We start from the raw sequence: 14300 nt of genomic DNA, 5'->3' as shown, positions 1-14300 counted from the left end.
CAGCAAGCCTGACACTTAAAGCCACAATATACCTCTATTAAATGCCGAGCACAATACAGTGGGTGCAGAAAATTAATGTCAGGGATTTAAGCTTTTTCAGGGTGTCACAACAATTGTTAAGATCAGAGATATCAAATCACAAGGCGAACAAAATTCAAATTATTCAGGATAGTACTTGTACAATGCACCAATCAATGTATTGATTCAAAGTTTATTCTTATTCAGTGCATGAGTGTTTGTCTACTTTTGTACCTTCTACAAAGCAGCCACAGGACCTATAAACAAAGACCTCTAAGCACTCGAGCAAAAAGATGAAAAATGCCCACAACAGAACAGCTTAAGAGAACACTTTTCTCAGGTCACTCTGGCGTGTACCTGGGAGACTTACAGCAATCTTTTGAATTGTATTGAAGGCTCCTACTGGGCTGCTGCACAACTAGCAGCCCCAGAGACCCAGCACACATTATCCATTGCTGCCCCTGCCCTCCTGGGGCACCATCAAACAAAATATGAACCTTTTCAGAAGCTTTTCAAGCCATTATTGACCAATCCTTCGGGGCAGCCTGCAGTGTTTCTTGTGACGCCACCGTTGTTTCCCCTTTCTATTTCTTTTCTTAACTTGCCCTTGGTGCTTGGTGTTTTAATTGCAGATGCACAATTCCACAGGTCCACCCAAGTGGTTGTCTATTTGGGGGTCCTGAGGGAGCCCCATAGCCCTTACTCTATCACTGCTCCCCTGCTAGGCACAGCTCCCATGCAAATGACATAGGAGCTAGCCTTTTAGTTCCTGTCTCTCCTGTGGTCCATGAAGGTGGGGATTTCTTTGTCAAAAGCTTCTTCAATCAGGAGTGCCTGCACTCCAGTTCACCTCAGCACGTTGTCCCTCCCAAAAGACCGAGGCCTAGTTTTATGAAAAGTTTGTGCCTCCTTTGTGTCATTTTCTTTATGCAACAGTGGCGCAAACCTACCACCATATTACTTTTTTGATGCTAGGCATGTGTAGCATCAAAATATCAGAGTTAGCATCATTTTTTGGAAGCGCCAACCAACCTTGCGCTGTATTGCGACAATTATATGGAAGGTAGGCATTCCCTTCCAAAAAATTACGCTAGCCCTCTAGCACCATATTTACCCCAATGCAAAAATGATGCACGGAAAGGAAGTGGACCCAAAAAATGACGCAAAGGCCTATTTGTGTCAAATTTTAACTCCTGGTCAGGTCAGGTGTTGAAAAGAGGCCCACACATCACCACTTAAGGAAAACACACAGAAGGAGCATCAGCCACGTCCTGGACAACATTGAACTGTCATTGCTCCAGCTTGGCACATGCCGCAGACATCAGCGACGACAACAGGTCCTTCCACCACCACAGCCGGAACCCCAAACACCACCACAGCAGCCATAAAGGCAGCGCAGAAGGCAGGAGAGGATATTTTGACTACGTACAACAATTCTTGGACTCAGGGAACAAGATGTCATCAGAAATTACTGTCTGAACCGGGCGTCAATAGTATGCCTGCTGCACCACATTGCGCCAGACATCACTGCAAGGGTGGCAACTGCAAGAAACATACTACCCATGATCAAACTCCTCACTGTCTTCCATATTCTGGCGTCAGGATCTTTTCAGATAATGGGTGCACGAGTGGCAGGTATCTCGCAGCCATCCTTCTTGGTCTTCCTTCCAAAGGTTCTGGACGCAATCATACCTCTCACACCCCAGCACATCTGCTTCCCCAACACCCAGCAACTGCAGCAGGAGACCAAGCAAGGTTTCTATCTAATTGCTGGGTTCCCGCATGTGCTGGGAGCAATGGACTGCAACCATGTCCAACTTGTGCCACCGGCAGTAACGGAGCACCTATACAAGAACCGTAAGCACACCCATTCCATAAATGTGCAGGTCACTGTGGACCACCGTGGGCTCTCCTAAAACATACTTACCAAATACCCCAGTAGCATACATGATGCGTACTTATTCTGGCATTCCACTATCAATGAGCGGTTCCAGGATGGGCAATATGGCAATGGCCTACTCGTAAGTAAGCAACCATACTAATCAGTACATAGACAACACTCCTTCCTTGTAGGACAAACAAGACATACACCATACTAAACACACAGAGGCAGGGGAACACAGACGTACAGGCAACAACACATATGCCACATGGCACACTACACCGCAATCATTGCACATCACACACACACATATACACTCAGTCATGTCCCCTTTGCATGCAGAATGTGGGCCCAAACCACTACAAGTGTCCAATGGTTGAAACCTAAATACAGATCCCACACACATTACTCCTAATAAGGAATAGCTCAGCAATATGAAAGGCATAGGCCATGTCACTGTAAAGAAAGTAACACAAGGGCACAGCCCCACATCAGTCATGGAGTTCAAGCCTCTGGCAGCACCAATATCAAATGCCACTACGTGGTGCCATGACCAACTACATATCACCTACAAATACCTGACATACCTGTAATGTGCACATTCACCTGTCTGTTGCATTGTGTCACACACATAGGAATACAACATTACCTGCCATGAAAGACCATGGGACAGAATGAAGAGAAGTTGTGCAGCACCTAGTCCAGTGTCCCTCATATGCACCCCTTAGCACCCCTTAACATCACCATGTGTGTGCCGTGTACAAGAAACGGCCAACCATGGCGCAGAGTTTGTGCAATACAGTAAACATCATGGATGCCATAGTAGGAATCTATAGGAGTATAGAAGACATACCTGACCTTTCATGCACTGTGCATAGGGACCCATGTAAAGAATGGTGTGGCTCCTCCCAATACCAGCACTGTGCATGTTTTAAAAGTGTCTGTGATAAATCATGTATAGAAATTTAGGAGATTATATTGTACCAACTTTTGCTTATCTTCCAATTGTGTGATTCACACCCTAATACACTTGATGGCTGAAACAGCCATCATCTGGCATAAAGGGCCACTATGGGGGTCATTACGACCTCATGGACTTTTTCAAAGACCGCCGAGGAACCGCTGTGCTGAAGACCGCCAGTGCAGGTGGTTTTCCGCTCAGCGAATTATGACTGCTGGCAGCCCTCCATCCTTTTTTGGACGGAGAGCTGCCAGCAGCCATACAGGTGGTTGGCGGGGAAGTGGAGGTTGCTCCACCTCCAACGCCCCATCATCAGAACACCGCCCACCGAATCACGTTCCATGATTCAGTGTGGCGGTGTTCTGGTGATGGGGAGCTGGTGTCGGAGCAGCCCCCATGGATCCCGTCCCCTCCCGGAGGATCAACGGACCAGGTAAGTTGATCGTCCGTTAGTGGAGGGGGCGGGGGTGTTGTGTGTTGTGTGTGTGCATGGGGGTGTACGTGTGAGTATGTTGAGGGGGTGTGAATGCGTGTATGCATGCAGGGGTGTTGTGTGTTTGAAAATGTGTACGTGTCTGTCTGTTTGTATGTCTGTGAGTATGTGTGCATGTATGTCTGTATGTATGTGTGCGTGTATGACTGTGTGCGTGTCTGTTGGTATGTTTGTTGGTAGGAGTGCGGGTATGTGTATTGGTGGTGTCTGTATGCGCGTAGGGTGGGGGTGTGTTCCAATGTTGGGGGTAGGGGTGGGGAGAGGGGTGGGGGGATGGTGTGAGGACTCACCAGATGAGACCCCCATCAGTGCCAGGGAAGGAATTCCCTGGCACTGATAGTGCCTACCTCCATGGATTTCATGGCGGTGCCAAACCACCTGAAATCCATGGCGATCTGCAGGGTCGTGATACCTCCGGCAGTCTGGGGACGGCCGCCGGGTTGGAGACCGAAGTCTCCAGCCCAGCGGTCGGAATGGAGAAGTGGCGGATGACCATGGCGGTGACCGCCATGGTCATAATTCAATTTTTTTTGCCGCCGGCCTGTTGGCGGTATTACCACCACTTCTCCACCATCCGCCAGGGTTGTAATGAGGGCCTATGTGTTGCACTGCATGCGTAGCACCACATGTTAACATGGAGGCCACAGTTTGGCTTTGTAGGGCTACCATGGTGTCTCTACATATAAAACCACTGCGGTGCAAGGAGATGGAAGGTTACACCAACAAAAGGACACTGGCACAAATATTGACAACACCTAATTGGCAATGGCTGAACCATCAACACAGACCTAAGAAACAATTTCACAAAACAGGAACATACACTATACCAGAAATAAGTCAGAGACATCACTGCACCTAAAACTAAAAATTGCCAAGGAACATACCTTACTACTATCAAGCATTATCAACACATCTTCTCTCCTTCCTTTGCAGCTGACCAAGGTTATGGTATACAGCCATGGGTGATAACTCCATTTGGCAATCCAAGAGCACACATGGTGGAAGAGCACACATACAATGAAGGGCACAGAAGAACACAAAATGTGGTGGAGAGGACATTTGGGCTTCTGAAGTCAAGGTTCAGGTGTCTGGCCCTGACAGAAGGAAGCCTGTTGTATGCTCCACCACTGGTATGTAAGATGATAGTGGTATGTGGAATCTTGCATAATATATATATGAAGACCAATGTTCTCTAGGATGAACAGGTAGATGTCCCCAACGAGGAGGAGGATGACAGTGGTGCAGCACATTTGGAAGGGGGACTACAAAACACTGCTGTTGGAGTTTGGAGGAGACTACAAATTGTACAGAACTTCTATAGACATAGTAGCTGTACAAATATAATCACTTTGTAAATATCACCAATAAATTATTTAGTACCTCCATGGCGTACTCCTTCTCCACTACATATACCATTGGAATGTAACTCATACCTCAGAGAGCAGAAAAGAAACACAATAGTTAAAAGTATGGTTGCAACATAGTTTGTGTTGTAAGAGGGTCTGGTGCCTCCATGTCACACATCAGTGTCACATAACTTATGGGCATGTGGCGCTTAAAGGCCTAGGTCCATGCACAACTAAATATAACGTGGCATGAAGTGGGCAATGTGCAAAATCCTAGCCCTTCCCCCACATCATCCCCACACCTGTCGGGTTGTATGCAAGGGGGCATACATAAGGCAGGGGATTTTTCAAATACTGTTCACGTAATGTCAGAACTGAACAGTGTCACATCTCAGGTGGATCTCTGCTACGCTAGCACTGTGCCTTTGTGACAAGGGGGGACACCATTGGTAATTATGGACCTTAATTTACTGTTCAGAGTTAGTAACCAATGTTAGAGCCTTCACTGTATATCAATGGGCTTATGTCCTCGCACTGCCATTAGGCCCAACTCTGCCACATGGTGCGCTGTACCTCAAATATGGCACATAAACGTTGGCTGTGGAGTGCGCTATGGTTTGCCAGACAAATGAAGCTGCAATGGATGCTGAACAACTCTCTTAACATATGGCCCATTGTCAGGATTCAAGAATAAAATGGGACAATGCACCCTCAAATTAATGTCTCGGCGGAATGTAAACAGAGTGTGTTCCACTCCCTATGTACATTCTATACATACTTGTCACACAAATCTGCTGTCATGACACATGCCTACAGCTAATCTGTATATACATGTGAAGACTAATGTACAGGCTTATGACCTAGGCCGCAAAGGGTTTCCAATTACCAACAATTGTTAAAGTGTCAGCAAGGTAACCTAGTATAGTCTGTATCACACCATCACACAGAACATATCAATACACACCACTCATTGATACTCACATGCCAGACCAAGAGAAAGTTACCAACAGTGACAACATTCCCTAATGTATTTAGGTCTCCAACATATCAGTCAGGTGTGGGATGTGCATATATGTCCAGCAGTGTCCAAACATGTCACAGACCCATCCAAAAATAAATGGAAGAAGAAATAGACAGTTATGTTACAAAAAAATATTTTCCAGTCCTTTTGATCACAATTGTGATTATGTATGTCTGCAGGGAGCAGTGCATTGTTCTGCTGAAGAGGAATTATTAAGCAGCTATATCCCCTCCCAAAACACTCTAACACCACTGCTCAGGCCACATATACTATTAACATTGTCAGGGGCATGATGCCTGGGCACAGTGGACTGAGTAGTGTGGAGTATCGTAAACCTGGGCCTAAAATTGCAACCATGGGTCTGTGTGGGCATACAAACTCCCACAGTAGTGATGATAAGCAGGCTGCCATTTTTGCTAGACTGCAACACTGCTACACAGTGGTATGCCATTGTATGTGACAGTCATAACAAACTTGATGTGGTCAAATGTGAGTACCTAGTATAGCTCTGCAAATATGTACCACTTAAAGGGCACAGGCCTGGTAATGTGTATTAGAGTCTGAACAAAAGGCAACTTTCCACAAATGTAAGTTCATATATATCACAAGATAATTGACATAATAAAATGACCTTCACATGTGTTCGGACATACGGAAACATAGGTGGCACTGATATGACTACACAGGCATTTGTCAAAGTCCAACATGTGTCCATGCAGGAAGATAGATATGTGAGGTTTCATATACCAACCTTCGTTGACATGTGTGTGCACAGGCATTTGTCAAAGTCCAACATGTGTCCATGCAGGAAGATAGATATGTGAGGTTTCATATACCAACCTTCGTTGACATGTGTGTGCACCAGCTCCTGCATCTAAGATGCCAAGGGAACTATATGTCACACATGTAGCAGAGCATTATGAAGGCTGAACCTAACATCACACCACAGAGTGGACACACATGCACACACATTTCCAGGGGTAACGTGATTTCAACCCAGCCGTAGTCTACTGCATCCTCTGAATGCAATTTTTCATGGCTGTCACATGTTTTACCATGTATTGGACATAGCCTGGATCATATCTATTCTGTGGTTGGTATAAGTACTTTTATACATCTGACATTAAAATGTGATACACCTACAAATATGTGTTAGAACACTTATGTACACTCATAGTACACATGTGCTCACATATATGTGGCCACAGTCTCGCTACACATGCACATATGCACATGGTATCAGTCATCCATTGCATCACACACATATACAAACATACAGGTAAAACGTACCGGTCACCTTCAAGATATAAATGGACATGCACACACATGTAGCCATACCACACTGACTACATACATACGTAGCCCCTGTGACATGGTATGTGAATCTTAGTGCACTGTAACCCTTTCAAAATAATTTCTGCGCATTCCTGTCATGCGTCAAAATATTTTGACGCAAACTGATAAATTCTGTACTCTGCAAGGCCAGAAAAATGACGACTGGCCCCTCCGTGTCAATCGTACGGCCACAGGCCTTGTCAGGCTGTATCAGAAGGAATACTACGCATGACCATGATACGTCAAAGATTTTGACGCAATGCCAAAACTTCATACTTTCCAATGCAGAAAAGTTACGCTTGGCCCCTAAGCATCAATCGCAAGTCCACAGGCCTTGTCGGGCGCAATGGGAAAAAATTACAGCATGACCATCATGCATCAAAAAAATGATGCATATCTGAAACCGTTACGCACAGGCCCAGGAAGTGATGAAACAGGACATCCTGCCTGCATACATGGTACAGTGAGTTCACTTTCGCTTCACAGTCATATTGTCTGTGACTGTGTGGAGCTGGTGTTGTTGGTGGATTGGAGTTTTTGTAGTGTTTTTGTGCTGTATGCTGTTGCTGCTGTGTCCTATCTGTCTTTTCATCAGTCTTTTGTAGTGTTTTTGTACTGTATCTGTCACTGTATTGTGGGGTGTTTGATTAGGGGTAGTATAGTTTGTTGGGTATTTGGGGTAGGCGGGGTAGTTTTATATTTACTTTATGTTTGTGCTATTACATTTGCAGTGTACAAAAACAGAGGTATGTCTGGGAAAGGGAGGATGCCAAAGATGACAGCTGATGAACTGGGAGGCTTTCTATGGTTTGTGCTGCATTATCTACTAATGATGCTGGTTTTGGGTGGTCGCGTTATACAGGGCTACCACATAGAGGCCAGGAAGCTGTGGGGACACAGGTGCTCCACCACCTAACCAGAATTTCTGGAGGAAGACGCAATGACCACCAACTGAAACACCGTTGGGCTGACCTAATCTCAAGGGAGCTAGACCTACTGGATCACCTGGGGATTCAGATTGGTGGAGCAGTTGGTAAGTATCCCATTTGCATAGCAACACCATTATTTTCATGTGTATTACAGGTGGAGATAAGGTTGAGTGCAGCATGTTTTGTCAAGGGATCTGGACAGGTTGGTTTGGGCTTGTATTAAGAGCCCCAGCGCCTCCTTAGGGCTGCCATTGTGATTTTCATTAATGAAGCTGAGCCAGGGCAGAAGTGCCATCTACCCTGCGCCATAATAACAAAGGTGTGCGATGCATGCATAGCGTCACTCAGTTTAAACCAGCACAACACGAGGCCTGTGCCAGGCATCATGTATGAGAGGGGGGCCCTACTCCTGTGAGGGGGGCTAAAATGCAGGGGTCTGGGAAATATGATACATTTCCTATTGCCGTATTTCCTGCACTTTGAACAGCTGCTTAGAGCAAGTGTTAAAAGGGGGCATCTCATTGCATATGATGGGCCTCTACGTATTCAGCAGAAGTAGTGCTAATCTTTTTGTTGCTACTCCTGCTGAGTAAATAATTTGCATCCATATAAATTGATGCACTTGCCCCCTACCTACACCATGCTGCACCGTATATTTCATAAGGCGCACACATGGCGGGGAAAGGGGTGCACTATGGGCCACAAGGACTGTAGTGATACACTTGGTGCAGCACCATTTTCCTTAAATCTGGCCCTTTGTGTTATTGGCCAATGCCATTTAAGGGAGCTTGTCTCTGCACTGAGTTCAGACTACTAGCACTTTCCTCTTCCTGTACATTGTGTATCACATTATCACATACACCCTGTGTGTCTATTGCCACACACACATGTGCTGAATTTGTACCACAGGCCTGCCGCGTCTTTCCGGCAGCATGTGGCAGACGAGCATCTGCACTAACACATTACTCAGATACCTACACCAACACAGGCATCCTTAGACCACAGAGCAAGTGTGTCTGTGTTGAGGGGAATGTCTGTGCGCATGTTGGTATCTCTTCCTGGAGAATAAATGTTATATTGTGGAAACAATAGCTGGCCGCACAGTATTGGCAAGAAATCCGTAATGTCATTCAGTTAATGTGCAGGTAGGAACAACTAAATAAACATAAGTAAATTGCCTTGGCATGATAAGTCAAGTGTGTGGGCCTTGTAACGGCACACACATATTAGAAACAAGAAACAAGGATGTATCATTGCATTCCTCAACCCTTTGCAATACTCACACAACCCTTGGGCAGTTGTCCGTCTTTTAATGAGTTAGATGTCCAATATCTAGGGCAGGGTCAAAAGCTATGGTTATCACAATGGGATAGCCACTGCATCAACCATCACATGCCCCTCAGATGCAGAATACTGTGTCATGCAGCCCCATATGGTCATGGAGGCATAAAGCAACAAAATACCGGCATCACAATTCCATGTACATATGGTGCAGTTAAATGCACCACAGGAGTGTCAGGGAAAGTGATGTTTTGTAGGTGCCAGGGTCTCTGTTATCTGACCCTGTGTCTGACTGATTATAGATGTTTGACAGTTGCTCTGATCTACCACTAGGTTGACTTCCTCACTCAATTTAACAAGTTGATTTTGAAACTGTCATTCATGCACAGAAATATCCAAATATCACAAAGCTATGTTTTCCTTTCATGTAGTTCAGGTGGGCCTCCACCCTACACCAGTGGAGAAGTGTCAAAATTTGAAGGCCCCAATGCTGCCAGTAGGTGTCAACTTGTGCATCACGTTTGGCATTTCAGGTTTTTATGTGAGACTGTCTCATGTGCACAATGCAATGATTAAAAGCGATGTGTGACCAATACTATGAAACTATCTGAGTTAGGATGTTGACATCATGTCTGATGCAATGTTGAGCATTGAGAATGGCTTGATTGTTGCAGAAGTGGCAGCACGTGCTGCTATGGAATTGTGGGTGTAGGGAAAAGGAAAGCATGCCCACATATACATTGATGTCAATGATGATAGGTGGCAGAGCTGCTGTTAATGTGATTAGCATGCCTGTTCCCAACAACCTTGTCACAGCCCTTTTGACAGCACTGTGTGCCACAGGTAGCTTTCAGTTACTCATGAAATGGTACAGATGAAGGAAATGTATAGAGATCTCTAGGGTGCTTATGTAGGAGACACTTGCACAACTGGTGCCTCAGTACTCTTCAGATGTAAATTGAGGCCGCAGTCATGCAAGGAGCCATATTGTGCTGGGCAACAGTGAGTAGAGTACACAGTTAGTATACAACTGAGCTCCAGATGGTTGTGGGAAATGCCTATGGATTGTAACAAGGTTAGATCTCAGCACATTTACCAACATGGTCTATCCATCATGATATTTGTGAGTGATCTTGCTCACATCACATGTGCATGTAATATGAATGCTGAGTGTGTAGCTGGTACTTAGGTGATGTCTGGCAAATTGCAATGTGGACACATCATAAGCAATGATGTACTCCCTTGTAATGTATTCTCAGAGCAGGTCTTAACCCAGGATACATTGATTAAGCTTTATCTAACCATAGAATTGTAGGTGAGAAGTTTCCAGCACACATATCAGATGACTCTCACCTTGCATTCATGATGTCTGGGCAAGGCTTGATGCAGCAGCAGAGGTGTCAAAGCGGTGGATTGCATACAAAGCACCACATATTGACAATGCACAGGGAATCTAGACTTGTTGGGCCACTTGATCCTCACTAGTTTGTTCACAAACATGTTGAACAAGGACGCAGTAGTCCACTCACCTCTGGACCCTGATGATCAACAATGGATAGCTGTTATCCCAGTGACAGGTACACGATACCATAGATGACTGGTAGGAAATAGGTATAGATTTGGAGTCAGTCAGTGTTGTGGAATGTGTGGTGGGCTGCATGTGTCATCTGCGGATGCTGTGTACATTACATGTCTGTTCGATCTCCACCCAATGCTATATTTAATGCTTTGTTCTCCTCATATTTCAGCTGCCAATATGACCCCAGGAGAACAACATGCTTTTCACAGCAGGCAGACAGTTACAGGCATATTTGGAGGTGAATGCCATGTACCAAAGGATGGAGAGGAGATTTTGGAAGGAGAAGGCCACAGGAGCATTGCATGCATTCCCACATGAGGGACCCCTGCAATAGCCATAACCAAAGCAGGCCACATTGGGAAAGAAATCTGGGGTTCAGGGGGCTTCAGCGGGTCCTACCCCCTCCACATCAGCTGCAGCTGTCTTAAGCCAGGCACTGTATTGCCACCTGCTCCAGCCACAACATCAAACTTTGAATCAGACATGAGATGGGACATGGCCGCCTTTATGTCCAGATTGGAACGGTTGGAGAAAGAGAGTGCCAAAAATCATAAGTTGCTAAAGTGCTATAAAAAAGCAACAAATTGTGTACAGTCAGTGTTACAACCTACCACTTCCTTCCCTCTCCCTTTAACAGTTATAAGAAATGTATAGTAGGTTTTAGATGGGTAGTGTTAGGTTAGTGAAATAGTGTAAGATAGTTAGAGTAAGTATAGTTGGGGTGGGTTTTAGTACATTTTTTAATTTTGGCAGTGTTGGGTCGGAGGTTATGTTGGAGTCCATGGCCCTAATTTCAACTTTGGCGGGCGGAAACCGCCGCCCGCCAAGTTGAAACCGTGGGGCGGCCGCCAATGCGACTGCAGTCCGCTGGGTCTATTTTGAGATCTCGTCCGCAACACGGGAGCCAGCTCCAAATGGAGCCAGCGGTGTTTTGGCTGTGCGATGGGTGCAGTTGCACCCGTCGCGCTTTTCACTGTTTGCTATGCAGACAGTGAAAAGCTCCATGGGGCCGTGGCAGGGGGCCCTGCGACTCCCCTTTCTGCCATGAAAAGGCTGGCAGGAGGGGGACTCGTAATCTCCTGGCCCGCACTGCAAGCAGCGCTGCCCTGGGGGATTACAACCGCCGGGACAAAAGTGGCGGGAAACTGACGGTCCCGATGGTGCGACTGTGGCGCTTCCACCGCGGTCGTAATGCCCAGGTTTGTACCGTCAGCCTGTTGGCAGTACAAACTCCAAAACAGCCCTGGTGGTCTTTGACCGCCAGGGTTGTAATGAAGGCCTATATGTTTAAAAAATTAAAAAAACTTTAAAAAAACTTAAACATATATATATTTGTTTAGGACATTGGTTAAGTTAGTACATGTCTAGCCTTAGTTTATGTTGTCCTACATGTATCTTGTCTCTTAGAGGGGTGGGGGGACAATGTTTAGTGAGTGGTGTTACATGTGTAAGATTAGTTTAGAATAGGTTAGATAGGTGTAGGTGTAAGTTAAGTTAAGGTAGTTAATGTTAGTTTAGTGTAATGGTGTTTTTAGGATAGGTTTCAATATGATGTTTTAAATATATTGAAATTAATCCTGATAATAATAGACTATTTTTTCTCCATGTTGATTGAGTGTCTTGGCGTTCTCATGTCTGCACTGGCCAAGTAGGAGGAATGGCTTAGGGCAGTGGTTCCCAACCTTTTGATTTCTGTGGACCCCCACTTTAACATTAATGGAACCCAGAGACCCCCACTTGATCATCATTGGAATCCGGAGACCCCCGCCTGAGTCATTACTGGAAGCTGGGGACCTAATGTGTCAATATTTGTTAATATTTTTTAATTTTCTAGGCTCTCGCGGACCCTCAGGGGTCCCCGGACCACAGGTTGGGAACCACTGGCTTAGGGTATGCTTCCTGTCTTTATTTCCATGAATTACCATGTGCATCCCCTATGACCAAGGAGCTGTCAGATTGAATGCTAAATAAAATCAACTAGTCAATACATTTGTCATCCACTATTCCAGCCATTCACATTGTGTACGTTTACGTTATCTTGGACAGGTAACTATGGAACTTTGACTGTCATTGGTGGGGTCTAGCTGTATCATTATAGGAAAGTGTGGCACATGACAATAGCCAAATTTGTGACTGTATCCTGCAACATTGACAGCTGGCCGTCACTGATTAGATTAGCCGCTTCTGAACCACACATATTAGTTATACTGGTGTGTGTGGTGCCTCATGTGCCATGGGTGGTGCTTTTGTTGAGGTTGAGTGGGCCACACACACATCAGGGGATAGAGATATGGAGTCAAAGGTCCCAGTAGCTGCCATTTGTGGGAACACATAAGGCATCACTGCAGCAAGGAGGAACTGCTGATTTCTCAACACCGCAGCAACATCACGGTGGTAGGCAGCCAGGTTTTTCCAGAGGGAGGCCACTTCCCACGGTTATATCTCAGAACCACGGATGCCTAAACCACCCGTGGCTCAACAATGAGGTCGGAACAATGACCTTGTTCTAACCACTATTGCCTTTACCACGAATGCGTTTACAACGATTTTACCATTGTAAACGCATCCCTGGTAAAGGCATTAGCAATCCGCATGCATGACCCAGCATGCTTCCACCCCAGCCACCCACCCCACCCCTTAAACCTAAACCCTTACCTCCCTCCTCCCCTCTAAACCCTAATCACCCCCAGCCCCCCACCCCACCCCAAAAACAAAAAATACCCTGAGTCCCCACCCCACCCCTAAAACCTAAACCCTGCCCCCCTAAACCCTAATTACCTCCAGCCCCCCAAAAAACAGCCCCAGTCCCAGCCCAACTTACCTCCTCCTTCACCGCTTCCACTCCGACTCCCTTCTGTACCTTAACCACGCATTTACGTTGTTCAGACATGCGTGGTTAAGGTACCAAAACCAGGAAGTCGTGGAAAATTAAAGCATTGTTTCGCTTTCGTTTTTCACAACCTCATGGTTCCGGACTCATTCTTCCGGCGGTTTCCCCACTTCCCACTGTATGGACTCCAGGGTATTCTGTATAGCCCCCAGCTAGTTGTCTGTCATGCTGATGTCACTTTGGGAGGGCAATTGTTGAAGCCTCTGCCTTATGACAGCAGCTATGTTGGCTAGGGACTACTGGAGTCCATGTAGCGAGGAGTGGGTGCCTCTGATGACAGCTGAGTTTTCCTTAGTTGGACTTAGGCACCTCTGCACTCCCTCTAGGCTGCCTGTCATGGTCTCCATCCCCACTCACATGTGCTTGGCCAGCTCCTGCTGGACTCCTACCACTTTTCTCTATAAGGTGATGCCTGGGTCCTCAGAGTCAAGGGCTGTGCCATGACTGACTGGTGCTGTATGTTGGTAGCTGGGTCGTTCATGTGGAGACCCTGCAACCCTGTGTGCCCTCCCTGCGCATGGAGGTAGTGTCTGGAAGGAACCTAGGACATCCTGGGGAGTCTCTT

Source organism: Pleurodeles waltl, chromosome 8 (assembly GCF_031143425.1).
Source record: "Pleurodeles waltl isolate 20211129_DDA chromosome 8, aPleWal1.hap1.20221129, whole genome shotgun sequence".
Lineage (NCBI taxonomy): Eukaryota > Metazoa > Chordata > Amphibia > Caudata > Salamandridae > Pleurodeles > Pleurodeles waltl.
The sequence above is the reverse complement of the archived record's forward strand: the minus strand, read 5'-3'. Positions refer to the sequence as shown.